We start from the raw sequence: 14,737 nt of genomic DNA, 5'->3' as shown, positions 1-14,737 counted from the left end.
ACCCAACCTTTGGGCTATATGGCCACTTTGGTCCCCTCCTACATTCTCAGGTTGCAAAAGGAATCCAATCCTACCCCACGTGGAGTCCCAGGATTCAAGTTGGAAATGTGTCTCTGGGAGCCATCATAGTAACTGGCATTGATTGCATCCAAGGTGCTAAATGATCTGGAGTGCATGGGATAGTTTTACCCAATGAAGAATTATCCCACCTAAAATGCCGGATGCATTCCTGCTGATAAACACTGATAAGAATGCAAAAAAAATTTAAATATTTACAATTACACAGTAGCATCACAACAGCTACTCTGCAGATTTCTTGGTTTATGCCCAAGAGTTTAGTGGGAAGAAATCACTAAATTATTTTTATCTACACAGTGTGGTGAGAAAGAATTACATTCTGCAGGGTCAGGCTCTGCTGGGAATAGTTTATTTCATTAGGCCAGAGTCCCACAGTCAGATCAAGCTGTAGCTTTTTTCAGGTCATTTGTTGGTCTGTATCTGGGATCTGGAAACATCTCAGCTCAGACCGTCGCCCGGAGTTGGTGAGAGGGCCACAAAATGCCAGTGCAGCCTGTCCTGCGGCCAGTCGGAGCACCTCAAGCCTGACGGGGATGCCAGCAGCTGGCACAGCGTCCTCCAGCAGGAGCTGGCTACACTTGGAAACTCTCCAGAGGTGTTGTTGTTTATTTGCTTGTTTGTTTGTTTCTATAACAAACCAGGAGCAGAGCGCTTAGAGTTAAGTAGTCTATTACCTCTCGTTAAAAACAAACCAACAACTCTGATGTTCTTGGGCTTTAAAAATTATTTTTATGCCCAGTAACTAAGAGAAATATTTCAGCCTAGCTAGTCCTCAGACCGCAGAGACTGCTGCTGCTGTTGATTCCTGTTTTCTCTTGCTGTACTGTGGCCTGGCTAATTATTTCCTGATTTATTCATTTGTTATCTAACACACTCCAAGGGCCTGTTATGTGCCAGTATTGAGACAGAGTCCCTGGCTTGGGTTTTTTATGGTGGAGCAGACAAGAGGGTTGAATCCACGGGTCATTAGGGAGCCACAAGCCAGACAACGAGGCAACAGTTTGCTCAGTGTGTCCTAGGAGCATAAAGAAGGGGACTCGTGCGAGATCAGGCAGCAGTGCAGGGGTGGCTGGGATCACCAGGGAATCCCAAGTGTGCTGGTGTTTGAACTAGGACTTGAAAAAGAAACCAAGGAGTTAACCAAGGTGAAGAACAAAAGGATGGACAAGCATTCCAGGGAAAGGACACTGTGCACCAAGTCACACAGACATACAACAAAAGGCTCTTGGTAATCCAGGGGGCAGACAGCAAGGGTGCTGTGGGGAGGGTGTCAGAATGAGCCAAATGAGTGCCTGGTGCCCTGGAGATGGGTAAACTGCAACTGATTCCCAGCTCAAAGACCCTAGAGACTATTAGATATCCCTCAAGGCCACATGTCAATCAAAATATTTAAAGTAAAGGAACGGAAAGCTGGGTTGTATATTCCAGCATGCATCTAGTTTCTCCATCAAAAAACAAAACAAACAAAACAAAAACAGCTTTTTCTAAAATATGATGAAGCACCAAAAAGATGTGTTTGTTCAATAACATGTTAGAAAGTAAAAAGAATAGAAGTAGTAAAGAAAATACCCATGCCGGTGTGGCGGTACATAACTATTTTCCCAGCTACTCTGGAGGCTGAAGCAGGAGGATCTCAAGTTCAAGTCCAGCCTGAACAACTTAATGAGACCCTGTCTCAAATGAAAAAAAAAAAAAAAAAATTAAAGGGCTGGGAATGTAGCTCAATGGTAGAAGCACTCTTGGTTTTAATCCCCAGTACCACAGGAAAAAGAAGGAAGGAAGGAAGGAAGGAAGGAAGGAAGGAAGGAAGGAAGGAAGGAAGGAAGGAAGGGAGGGAGGGAGGGAGGGAGGGAGGGAGGGAGGGAGGGAATGCTTAGTTTTTGCAAAACTAAGTTTTTACTAATTCTAGGTAGCACAGCTTTAGAAAACATGATCAGGTTAGGACTTAGACAGACCTGACTTTCCTAATTAAGTTGTAACCTCTCTGGACCATGGTCTCCTCAACTGAACAAAGGATAGTACCAATCTCATTGCTTTATTGTGGGGATGTATGATAGAATCCCAATGGCTTTTGTTACTATCTTACTTTTTTTTTTCTATTTAAAGTAAATTCAATCCAAGGCAAGCAATAGATTGTGGTCTATGAGGATCAGTTATTATTTATGGAATAAAGGACAATCACAACTAACAGTTAATAAATTCAATTCTAGAAATAACAGAATTCTTATTCAATTCCTTTATCCACTGGACAAACATACACCATGTACTTTCTTGAGGCTTAGGGATTATCACAATGAACACAACCCCCTGACTTTGTGTTCAAGAGCCTCATCCCTGGTGGAGAGGAAACTGTATTAAGGAACCTTTTCAGATTCACCCAGTTTCATATTCATTGTGGACTGACCTATGGTGGTTTGGCCATGTGGAACTCTTTCTGGTAGAAAGCAGTTGCCAGTATAGAAGACTGAGGTGGTCAGTGTTGGCTTCTTCCCCATCACCTCCCTACCTGGTCATGTGAACGAGGCTGGTAAACTGAATTCTGCCTCAGATACAGGCCTTTATCAAACAACCCCTTATTATTAACAAGTAGGTACAAACAGTTGATTCAACCATTCTGTAAGCTTGATGAGAGCCCAGCTCTGTCTCTTTCAAGGTATTCCACCCATACCTTGCACAAAATGTTCATTTGAGGCAGCTGCATGAGTACTGCAGAGAAAGGACATTGTGCCCCAAATCGGCATGGTGCCCTTATAGACAGTCCTGATTCAATAGTGGGACCCTGGAAAGCCTCAAGTGCCATCCTCAGAGCCTAGAGACAGGCTTCACTGGATTCTAACACTTTGTTAAATCCAGGTTGGAGTGTGGCTGTCAGGACTTTGGGCTAGGTCATATATCTTGAATATCTTTAATTTCACCAATAAAACCCCATTTCTGACATTCATTAGACTATATCACAAGTTTCAACAATAAAATCCATTTTTTTGAGTTCAGAATGTTGGTAAAATATATATATATATATAGCAGGAACACGTAAAGAAGTCAATTTGGGATTATGGCCCTCTTTGATCAATACCAGTTACCCAATCTAGACTTTGTATTTCTGATAGCGTGAGAGCTGATGACCCTGAGAGATAAAGCATAGACTCATTGGTGCATACACAGTGGAACACAAGTTGAATTCAGATACTTTTTATTTATTTTTAATATATTTTTATTTTTTATACTAAAGTATTTTTAAATAGATTATAGACATTGTAACACTGTTCCATTTATTTTTCTTATTCAAAAGGTATAATTCCCAGTGTGTATTTGTCTGTCCGTCTGGTTATATCTTAAATGACCATATGACCATGTGACCTAGTTTGCCTGGTACAGTCAAAATTTATGCCTGTTGCCCTTGGATCCAGCCACATAGCACCCTCTTTTATTTTCAAAGGCATCCAATTAGGACAATGAGTTATATGATTTCTCTATTTCTAGAAAGAATGCTATGGCATAGAATAAAGAGTGGGGGAGGGGAGAGACAGGAAAACTAGCCTTGCACAGTGGTGCTCACCTCTAATCCCAGAGACTCAGGAGGCTGAGGCAGGAGGATCACAGGTTCAAGGCTACCTGGGCAATTTAGCAAGGCCCTAATCAATTTAACAAGACTCTGTCTCAAAATAAAAATGGCTGAGGATGTAGCTCATTGGTAAAGCACCCAGGGTTCAATCCCTGGTATCAAAAACAAAAGTTTATACACACACACACACACACACACACACACACACACACGAAAACTGGGTTTGGATCCTGCCTCTAGCATTTTCTAATATGGTGGGCTTGGGCAAGTTGCCTCACTTCTGTTAAACATAGTTTCCTCATCTGTAGACAGAAAAATACCTGGCATGCTAGCTTGCTCCCTCTCCCTCCCCAGTTGGTTTTTGGTAAGATAACAGTTATCTCATGCATGTGAATGAGGCTTGGAAAGAGAACAGAACTAACTAGAGTTAGGGATTGTTCCTATCCTTAAACTAAAATTGTTTTATGCTTGGATTGACTCTAGTTTGGAGACAACTAGCTTCAGAATATAGATAATGTGAGCTTTTTAATTTGTCTTTCTCAAGACTACAAAGGCCGGTAGCCTGCTTCTTCCAAGGGAGTAACTAGCAAAGCCATCTACCTGGGGTGTACATGACTCCTTAAGTCCATCAGAGAAAAGAACTTGAATTTGACCACCAGAAGTAAAACCAGAAACCAGTCCTTTGACTTAAAATGCTTTAATGGAAACATTTTTCAATAAAGATTCAATTTATACCTGATAATCCCAGCTGTTCAGAGGCTGAGGCAGTAGGATAGCAAGTTCAAGTCCAGCCTGGGCAATTTAGCAAACCCTGTCTCAAAAATAGAATTAAATTTTAAAGAGGGATTGGTGGTGTAGCTCAGTGGTAGAGCACTTGCCTAGCAATGCAGGAGACCCTTGGTTTGATCCCCAGCACTTCTGAAAAAAAAATTTTTTTCAACTTACTCTTCCTTATATGAGTAGAACTCTTATGAAAGGTTAAGAAGACATGAGAATGGGGTGTGATACAAGTAAGAGCTATGCTCCAAACAGAAGGACTAGATGAATAATAATATGAATTTTATTGTTTCAAAGTGAAAATTGCTTTTGTTCTTATATTATAAAAAGAATGTCCAGCATGTTGTACATCTTCCATATATGCAATCTTTGTCAATCAAACATTATTTTAATTTTAAAATGAAAATATCAAGGAATTCAAAAATAAAAATAAAAAATTATGCACTGCAGAAATTTCCAAAATATCAGAAAATCTAATAGTAAAATAAGAAAAAAAAATTTTCAGTGTGAGACTGTCAAACTTTTTCCTATAGGTATGTATCTGTGTGTTGTACATATGGATCTCTATGCATCTTTTTATATTTTAAAAAATAAAAGTAGAATTCTATTATAGACATTGCTTTGAAATCTGCTTTTTTCATCTAAAATTGTTGTGAACAAATTTCAGTGAATATAGATCTGCATCATCATTTTTATAGGTTTCCAGCATTCCATTGAATGAATGTGCCAATAATTTACTTAGCCAGTGTCTGATTGCTTGCCATTTAGATTGTTTAGAGGCACAGTGTTTACACCTTTTGCTATAATTTTTTTAAAAATCAATATATCTACCACACATAAACTTGACACACATTTGAAAACACAACCAGAAATGTCATATATTAATTAGTTTGGTTTTTTACTTTTAGGTGAATGAAACCATGACAGTGGGCATATAGATTAGCAGAGGCTGTTAAAAAAAAAAAAAAACAGGGTAAAGGGCAACTCAGGGTGGAGAGCCAAAATACTGCATCCTTGCAGACTGCCAGAAGCCAGCTAAATGACTTGGGGAATAGCCTCCTCACACACAGGGGCCCAGATATTTGTCATTCATGAAGCAACATTGCTTCAAGAGCATTTGTCATTTTATAGCCCAACCAGCCAGAGCCCCAATCATCTGAAGACTCCATTCAAAAAAGAAAAAAATCTATGCTCATGGGCTAGTGTTCTCATGTGGCACATTCAATAACACCTCAGTATCATGACCTCTGCCACTGAGTAAAGCGCCTTGGGAACCCAGCCAAGAGCCCTGTGCATTTTGGAGCAGGACCAAATCACTGCACCTAAACTCCACACCAGTCATAGGAGTGCCTTCGGGTTCATTGAGAAGCAGCTTGCCTTCAGTCATACAGCCCGCTAGCCAGCTTAGTGTCTGATTTCAAGTTGGAGAAGTAGAACTCTAAGGAGAAGGGTGCAGTGGCAGGCCCTGAGAGCAAAAAGGAGTGATACAGACTGCAGAAACAGAAAAAGAAAAGTGGGGGCGCTGAGGCCCATTTTGGGACAGGGCAACTTACTCTGAATACTTTTTCAGTGTTTACAAACCCTAGGCACCACCCATGATGGTGGCGCAGTCAGTTACTGAGTTGGACCAAGATGTTAAACAAAAGGAAAAGAGATGGAAAGAGAAGGAAGGGAGGACAGGGGAGCGGAAATATCAAAGTGCTTCCTAGGTGATAAAGATAAGTATGATCCTTTGGAGCTTTTGTCTTATAAACATATGTGCATATTCAGTTGCAGGGTAAAATTTATTTCTCAAAGTGGATCAGGGTCAAAAAGTTTGAAAAACTACTGTTTTAGACCCCGAAGTCATCATAGTTTTACATCAGTGAATGCCCTTAACACCACCTTCAGTTACCAAAAGGAATCACAATGTTCAAAATAGTCATCCCTCAGTATCATTGGTTCCTGGCCAACCCCTACCTGCCCCCCAGGATCAGGTGCTCAAGTTCATTACATAAAATGGTATAGTTAGGGAGCTGGGGTTGTATCTCAGAGGTAGAGCTCTTGCCAAGCATGTGCAAAGCTTTGTATTCAATTCCTAGAACCACAAAAAATAGTGTAGTGTTTACATATAGCCTACATACCTCCTCCTATACACCTTAAGTCATCTCCAGATTACTTATAATACCTAATACAATGTAAATGCTATGCAATGGTTGTTAGACTGTATTGTCTAGGGAATAAGGACAAGAAAAGTCTGTACATGTTTAGCACGGACACAATTTTTTCCTATATATTCTCCACCCATGGTGGTTAAATCATTATGTGGAACTCTTTGATAGAGAATACTAGCTGCACACCAATCAAGAAAACAAAGTACAATGGTGTGAAGCTCTTTTGAAAAGATTCCTGTTACACAGTCTCTATGTTACTATTGGGATGATCAGCTGAAGTCCAGGTCCTTGGCATCCTCAACAAAGAACTGAGCAAGACACCAAGACACACAGAAGTAACAGATAGAATCCAGATTTATTGCAGGTGACAATAGCACTGCATTAGATAGAACGGAGTGGGCTGCGGGAGAGAGAGAGGCTCAAGGCCCCAATGTCTGGAAATTAGGGCCTTATACCCTGAACTATGGGGCCTTCTCTACCCTGTAAGAACCTGACGGAGGACCTTTCCCCATTTTCTCCCATTGGTTATCTTCTGATACCTGATTAGAATAGTTTCCAATCCCTCCCGCATTGGTTACTTTAGAAAACCTAATTAAAATAATGCCCTCGTTACTACCATTGGTCAATTTTGTAATTTGAACCTGTGGCCGGAGTTGCCATGGTGATAAGTCCTGCAGTTGTTATGGTAATGGGGTTTATTGTCCTCCAGAGGCTTCTTTTTAATACACTGTCTTCTCCATCCTGGTGTCCGTGAACTCCTACTTAACAGCTACAACTTTTTTTTCTTTTGAAGAGTTGGCATTATGAATTGTAAAGAGAAAGCCTTTCTACCTTCTCCCTAACTTAAACCACAAACAACTTTGTATGTGTGTGTCTGTGTGTGGCTTTAGGGACTGAACCTAGGGGCACTCTACCCCTGCCATTTTTTTTTTAAATATGGTACTGGGGATTAAACCCAAGAAGGCTCAATGAGCTACACTCCCAACCCTTTTCTTTTTTCTTTTGAGACAGGGTCTCTAAATTGCTGAGGCTGACCTTGAACGCTGATGCTCCTGCCTCAGCCTTTGGAGTCCCTGGGATACAGGAGTGCACCACCATGTACAGGTCCCAGTCTTGTCTTGTTTTATCCTTGTTCTTGTTGTTGTTTGTTTTGTTTTTCCTCATTTTAGTTTAAGACAGGGTACCATGAAGTTGCCAATGCTGTCCTTGAACTTTTAATCTTCCTGCATCAACCACCTGAGTATCTGAGATTACAGACATGCACCATCACACCCAGACAACTTTTTAAAAACACCAAATTTAAGACACATTTAATATAAAGATATTGATTGGACCTAATAAGCTATACATGTATCTTTGTAATACAGTTGAGAAGCGTTCATTCGTTCACACTGTATTAAAAACACAACACCTCTATGCTCTGGCTAGGCCTTGTCCTACAAGTATAAAGGAGATTCAGAACTGGCCCTCAAAGAACTTCAGTCTAGTGGTCTAGGTTGCAGTCTCCCCACATTCATTTACCTTCACTATAAGGTCATTTTTTCAAATTGCTATGTAATTCTGGCTGAGGCTGGTTGAAATCTGTACTCTCTTGAAAATTTTAGGGTATGTGGTCCCATATGTGCAAAACTAACCCACGATGTTAGCTAAAATGCTTTGGGTTGTAGGTACACATCATAAAGGTTAAGCCAAAAGCTCATCACAGATTCAATCAAGCAGACTGGCTTGGTCCTGTGAATCCAAGAGATAGGACAGACATGCATAGTGTCAAGCCCAGTGCAAATACTGGCTGGAAGTCTGCAAGGCAATACCAGGGACCAGATTCCAAGGGTGCAGACCAAGCTGCAGCCTGTAGTAGCAACTGCTGCTAATGTGTATGTCTAAACCCCCCCACACCCCCCAGTCAGAACTCTGTCCTATATTGATTCCATCCTCTTTTGAGCAGCTTTCCATACATCCAGACATGCTTAAAACCCTGCACTGGTCCTCCACCAACCTCCTCCTCCATGAGTGCTCTCATGCAGCTCCCTTGACTCATGAGATGTCCAGAGCATGGACACAGGGCCCCCCAGTTTTGTCTCCATCCATGGTGCTATTCACGGACTAGATACACTGGCTCACGAGCAAGCATTCCCCAAACAGCCCTCATCTCTCAGCAGCAGCAAAGCAGTTTTTTTTGTTTTTTTGTTTTTTTGTTTTTCTGGTGTGGAGTAGAGCTGCTTTGCTGAGCACATCAGTAATAACTGCAGCAGATTTCTGTTAATATTGCATATGCCTCTGTTTTTACTAATTTGATATCACAAATTTGGTGGCCAGGCCTTATTGGACTTTCAGAAGTTCTGATTTTAAACAACTTCCCTAAATATGCCAGAGCTTATCAAATTGTGGGTCTGATTTTGAGAGTTTTTTTTTTTTAAATGGTCTCTATGCTCAGAAGAGTCAACAAGTTACCTGGACATATTCTACTCACTTGTAGCTTGTAAGCAAAGAAGCTTTCCTGCCAAGCTTCTGATTTACCCAATGCTCATATTCTTGCAGGCAGCATGGATGCAAATGTTATGTGGTTACCAAAGCAACCTCAAAGTGAGTGTTTACAAGCCAGAGAGGTACCACATATATATCCCCTCTAACCACAGAGCTTTTCTAGTCAGTGGAAGCATGTAGATTTGATTAGTCTTCATGATCTAGGCTGCTTCAGTTACATTCAAGGTAAAGTCCATCTTGACACCCAATTTCTCTAGCCTTGATTCTGTAATTTCTTCATATTTTCAGGAAGAGGTAGATTCATGAGGGAGTGGCAAAACATTGTAGAACTTTCTAAGCATCACCTTATTACCAGCTCCCTTCCTGTCTTCAACATTTAGCATCTCTTGTCCTAGCCCTAAGTCTTCATTTCCTGACAAACATTCATTATCCTTCAAACTCCCTGGCCATCAGTAACCCACTCCCAGGCTCTCTCAGAGGAAAGCACCAAACCCTACTTGAGTGTATCCCATAATAGTAATAGCACCCCTACTCAAGCAGTGAATGTGTTCACATGGCACAGAGGAGAGAGAGCATGACAGCAGGAACTTTCATGTGGTCCGGTATTTTCAGAGGCCTCTGTTGCAGAAGAACTTAGCAAAGGGTGAACTCTACAGTGCATGTTGTGGAAGAGATCCACCATACTGCATGCTCAGCCACATGCCTAGCATTTGACAACGCACCTTCTAGATGTGCAAGCTTTCTTAATGGACAACAGAGCAGATCTGTGGAGACATTCGGCTCCATTTCTTCTTAGACTAGGAGTGGGTAAGGAGCCAGGTTTGGCATGTGGGTGAACTGTTCAAATCAGAGAGGGTGTGAACTGGATGGAGAGGGTGTTCAAAGCTCACCCATCATAGAAAAGAACCCTTCTTTCCAAGACACTGGCTGACTGGGAACTGCTACCAAAAAAGCCATGAAGACAGTAAGTGAGAAATCAAGGAAGATTTTGTGCTTTTTTGTTTGGTTGGTTTTTATTTATTTTATTTTATTTTATTTATTTATTTTTGTTTGGTACCAGGGATTGAACCCAGAGTGCTTAACCCCTGATCCACATCCTCAATCCTTTTTATTTTTTATTTTGAGACAGGGTCTCACTAAGTTGCTTAGGGTCTTGCTAAATTACTGAGACTGGCCTCAAACTTGCAATCTTCCTACCTCAACCTCCTGGGTCACTAGGATTACAGATGTGTGCCACCATGCCCAGCAATCTTGTGCTTTTATAATCAAACAATTTTATTGATCTTTTAAGTTCTATCATTCTGTTTTCTGGAAACATGATTGAGGCAAGGAGTTGATGCTAGGAGTTGGAAGATCTGGTGCCGTTTATGGTTTGTAGTGTGGTTTTTACCAAATCGTATACTCTCTCTCTGAATCTCAGTTTTCTTGTCTATAAAAATGCGAATGATAGAGCATCCAACTGTTAAAGTATTTTACAAGAGATTGGGGTATGTTTCAGTGGGAGATCATATGCTCAGCATGCACAAGGAGGGAGGGAGGGAGGGAGGGAGGGAGGAAGAGGAAGGAAGGAAGGAAGGAAGGAAGGAAGGAAGGAAGGAAGGAAGGAAGGAAGGAAGGAAGGAAGGAAGGAAGGAAGGAGAAAAAACAGGGAGGGGGGAGGGAGGGAGAGGGGGAGGGAAGAAGAAGAGAGGGGTGGTGGGAGGGAGGGGAAGAATAAATAAAAAGACAAGAAAGTATCAAGTCTAAAGCACCTGACCTGCAAGTCCTGGTTCCTGTGGTTGAGGCCCAGGAAATGGACCTCAGAAACCTGGGTGCAGGACCCTGGGAACATCACAGGTTTTGCTGAGTTCCTTCTTTGTAAAATGCAATATTAGCAGCTTTTCCCATCTATCTCACAGGATGTTTCTGAGGACCAAGTAATATACTGTGCAAGAAGAAGACCTGTAAATGGTGGAGCTTTCAGTGAGTGAGAGGCTGGCTCACAGCAGTTCTGGGGCCACGTTAATGGATCTTTCACCCACCCTGAGGCCAGGGCTGGGTGAAGACTCACTTCTAGGGACCTACCAGCACTTTCTCTCTGGCTGAGTCCCTCCGTCCTCCTCCTCTCCCCACCCCAGCCTGCTTCTTTCAGGCTTTCTTTTGCAGAGATGTTCTCAGGTGCCTTTGCAATTCTCCCTAAGCTGTCAGCTGACTGCCACACTTCACTGCAGGGTGGCTCCATTTCAGATCCATTTCTATATATAGTCGTAATGAAATGTGGGTTCCTCTGGAGGAAAGGGCAGCCATCCTGGGGGTTGCTATTCACCACCACGGCATGAGCGACCCCAGATACAGAGAAACAACATTTACTCTCTAGAATAAACATGAATCTGGCCCACAATTACAGTGGCATTTACAAACAACCTATAGCTGCTTTCTAATTACTTTCCTCTAAATCAGATGATAGAAAGATGGCGGGGAGAGGGAAGGGGGCATTAAGTATAAATCCACTCAGCAATTTAAAATACCTCACTTATACCCCAATTCTCTTAGAATTCAGTTTTCTCAGATCCTCAGGAAACTCTAAAATTCGATCTGGTTATTTGTCTTGGTCCTTAAATTAAATACTGCTTGATGCATTCTTGGGAAGAAATGGAAACACTTGTTGGGCAACTTAAGTGTGATCCTTTGTATGTTATTTTGCCAGGTGAAAAGACTATTCGCCAGTGTAAACTCCAGTCTTGATTAGAGAGAAAGTTGGTCCCAGAAGTCCTCATTCAAAAGGGGACACACCAGCTTCTACCCCCGAGTCAGCACCCGTTAGCTGCCTGTGTCAATGGCCTTGTCACACACAGTACGGAACTTGGAACTTGAACGTCCTTTCTTTGCATCTTGAAAATTTTCATTCAGCATGTCCCTTTCTTCTCCCATGGGATTTACCAACTTCCAAATTCCAACTCTGCTGCTGACACCCCTGGATGTGAACCAAGGCCTCAGCATTTGCAAAAAAAAAAAAAAAAAAAAAAAAAAATCTCTTAAATTAATCTCCAAGTAAAAGATGCTTGAAGGAAGCAACCAGTTCCTTCTGCTAATAACCACAGTGTGTCATGTGACACCCGCTCTACCACCCCCCACACCCAACACCGGTTCTCTCCGAAAAACCACCCACCCACCCCATCGATAAAGTAGCTTGACGTCTGTCCTTTATCTGCCAGCATCTACATTTCGTTTAAGCTGGTAATCTTTTGCTTTTGTTATTTAAGTTCTTCTTTATTCTTAATTGTTACCCAGTTGCTTTGGGGCTTGCATAAACAGTTAACAAAAACACGCACGAGGCAGCCGTTTCGCTTTCTGTGCTTGTTGTTCTTGGCACTGGGTCAGTTCTATGAACTTCTGGTGTCCAACTGGTAGGACCTGAAACTCTGTGTTTAACAAGTGCCTGTAGTCAAAACAGTTGGCGTGTGCAAGCGAGGGTAGCTGGTATTGACTGCAGCTGGTCAGCCGTCGGGTCGTGCACTGTGCAGAATACGGAATCACGTTGCTCTGTTTTGGTTGTTGGGCTTTTGTTGTTGTTGCGCATTTTTTTTTTATTTTTATTTTTTCTTTTCTTTGCGATGGCATCCGTGCTAATGTGGATCTCTTCAGGTTCCAAAAGTACAACATGTTTACAGTCGTCGTAGCATCAGATTAAGCTGGCAGCCTGAGTCTCTCTGTAAGTGGTTTTAGTTTACATTTCTTCTTCTAGCAGGATGTTTTGCATAATTTTGCTGATCCTGGGTTATTTATAGACTTTTTTTTTTTTTAAAGAAACGGGGATGCATGAGGGTTTCTGTTCCAACAGTGGAAAGTGAAATGCGTTCCTGCACTTAGAGAAACGCCGGTGCAGCAAGGAGTGATTTTCACTCTTGAAAATTAGTTCCTATGTAAGGTCACTTGATAACATTCCGGAGCATACTCTCCAGCTGCAGATATCAGATGCCCTGATAATTGTCACGGGACATGTTATTTTCCTTTGGTGGGTAGAAAGGAGTAAAATGAAAGTGATGATGCCATTTCCTCTGGGACGCTCTGCGAGGGTGGGTGCAGTGATTGGGTATTGTTTCAAACATCCAAAATGAGTTTGCAGTGGTTGTTTTGTCAGACTTTCAGGAGCAGTGTCATCCAGTGACCTGAAGCCTACCCTGGAGATCCGTTGGCAGGACTCAGGGCATGGGGGAGGGGACTGAAGAAGGATGACCCCAGGGAAGCTAGTGGATTTTAAAGTTTGTCCGCACTAAAATGACCATGATATGGAGATGTTGATGACATTTTTTAAATGCTCATCAACTGCAGGATGGCTAGCCAGCTAATGCATTGTCTGTGTGATTTTTCTGGGCTGTTGGTAGCATCTTTGGGGGCCCCTATGCTTGTTTGAATGAGAACTAAAACCGGGCACATATGAAAACACCAAGCCAGAATTAGCACTCTATAAAAGGGTTTCCCATAATATTTACTAGAATGTTTGGCTAAAAATTGCTGTGCTTTGCCCACTGAATGGCTGTGTAATTAAATCAGTCCTTGATAGGGTACCTTCAGCACCTCCCATCTCCCTGGCTGTCTTGGAGGCTGCTGCTCCTGGAATTTACACGGGTAAGTAGCACGTTCATCAGCATAATGAGCGCGGAGTCCCAGTCTAATGGTCCGGGAGAGCGTGGTAAATGAAACACTTCATTGTGCCTCAGGTTAAATATTTTAAACCAAACAAATCGAAAAAGGAGGAGAAAGCGATCAACATGGTTTGGGCCATGTGCAGGCCTTCTGAGAAGGCAGTTAGCTTTGATCTGGGTCCTTAGGTCCTACACAGACGGATCCAAATCCCCCTCACCCCAGCACACACAAATGAGAACAGACAGTTGAAACGGAAATTTCCAAGGTAGTAAATGTGAGCATTAGGCCAAAGCTTGTCGTTATATCTACTTGAGTGCTGCCAGGAGCGGATTTCTTTTTCTCCTCCACATAGAAGTTTAATTCTTTTGTCTCCTCTAACCTTGCAGAGAATAATGATGAGGCTGGCTCCATTTGGGTCTTTTACAGTTGACAGTATACTGTGCTTTCTCACGCCATTCCCACGGAGCTGGCAGAGGACAAGTCAAGCCCTTTAGTCCCAGTAGAAAAGGCTGGAGATGGGGCTTGGCTTGCACAGCCGGGCTGGGGAGCTGAACACAGGGCTGATATCATCCATCAGACCTGCATCTACTCCCTGCCCCATCTGCACTGGGCAAACTGGCTACACTGGGATGTAAAGAAACTCCTGGTTCTAATTAGATTCCATCTGTCCCCTTAGGTGAGAGTCTGGTTCCTTCCCCTTTCCTTGACCAGCCTGTCAGGTTGGAACAGGGAGGATCTAGCACCCACTCTTTGAAGTCCTCAGGTCTGAGGTGTGCATTGTTTGGAGTGCACCTCGGCTAGCAATGATTGTGGAGGCGCCCACCTTGCTGTGTGAATAACCTATGGCCAGAGTGAATGTAGAGTCGTGAGGGGGTCCACGGGGCTCTTGTGGGGGTTTTTATTTAAATTGGTCCTACCCCTGAAATTTGCCATCCTTGGGAAAGTGAAGGTGCCTCTGAGCTCTGTTTCTTGTGGCACATCGTCCCTCCCAGCCCCTCTAGACATCGGCCTGCCAGTACCTTCCTTCCCCTTGGTTTCTTCTGCTGGTAGTCAGCAC

The 14,737-nt window shown here is 42.5% G+C and overlaps 1 protein-coding gene across 6 annotated transcripts in view; it reads left to right on the top strand.

Annotated features, from left to right (window-relative positions):
• The window catches only part of ATXN7L1 (ataxin 7 like 1), a 241,486-nt gene that overhangs the window by 152,874 nt on the left and 73,875 nt on the right, over positions 1–14,737 (top strand). Inside the window, exon 1 of one of the 6 annotated variants that reach the window (XM_081283616.1) lies at positions 12,474–12,745. The exons of the other annotated variants lie outside the window; for them this stretch is intronic. The gene's annotated coding sequence lies outside the window, so the exon portion shown is untranslated. Of the gene's footprint in view, positions 1–12,473; positions 12,746–14,737 lie in introns of those variants that run through there. 6 annotated transcript variants of the gene reach the window in all.

The sequence above is a fragment of the Spermophilus citellus genome (genome assembly GCF_964194105.1).
Source record: "Spermophilus citellus genome assembly, chromosome: 3".
Classification (NCBI taxonomy): domain Eukaryota; kingdom Metazoa; phylum Chordata; class Mammalia; order Rodentia; family Sciuridae; genus Spermophilus; species Spermophilus citellus.
The sequence above is the reverse complement of the archived record's forward strand: the minus strand, read 5'-3'. Positions and strand labels throughout refer to the sequence as shown.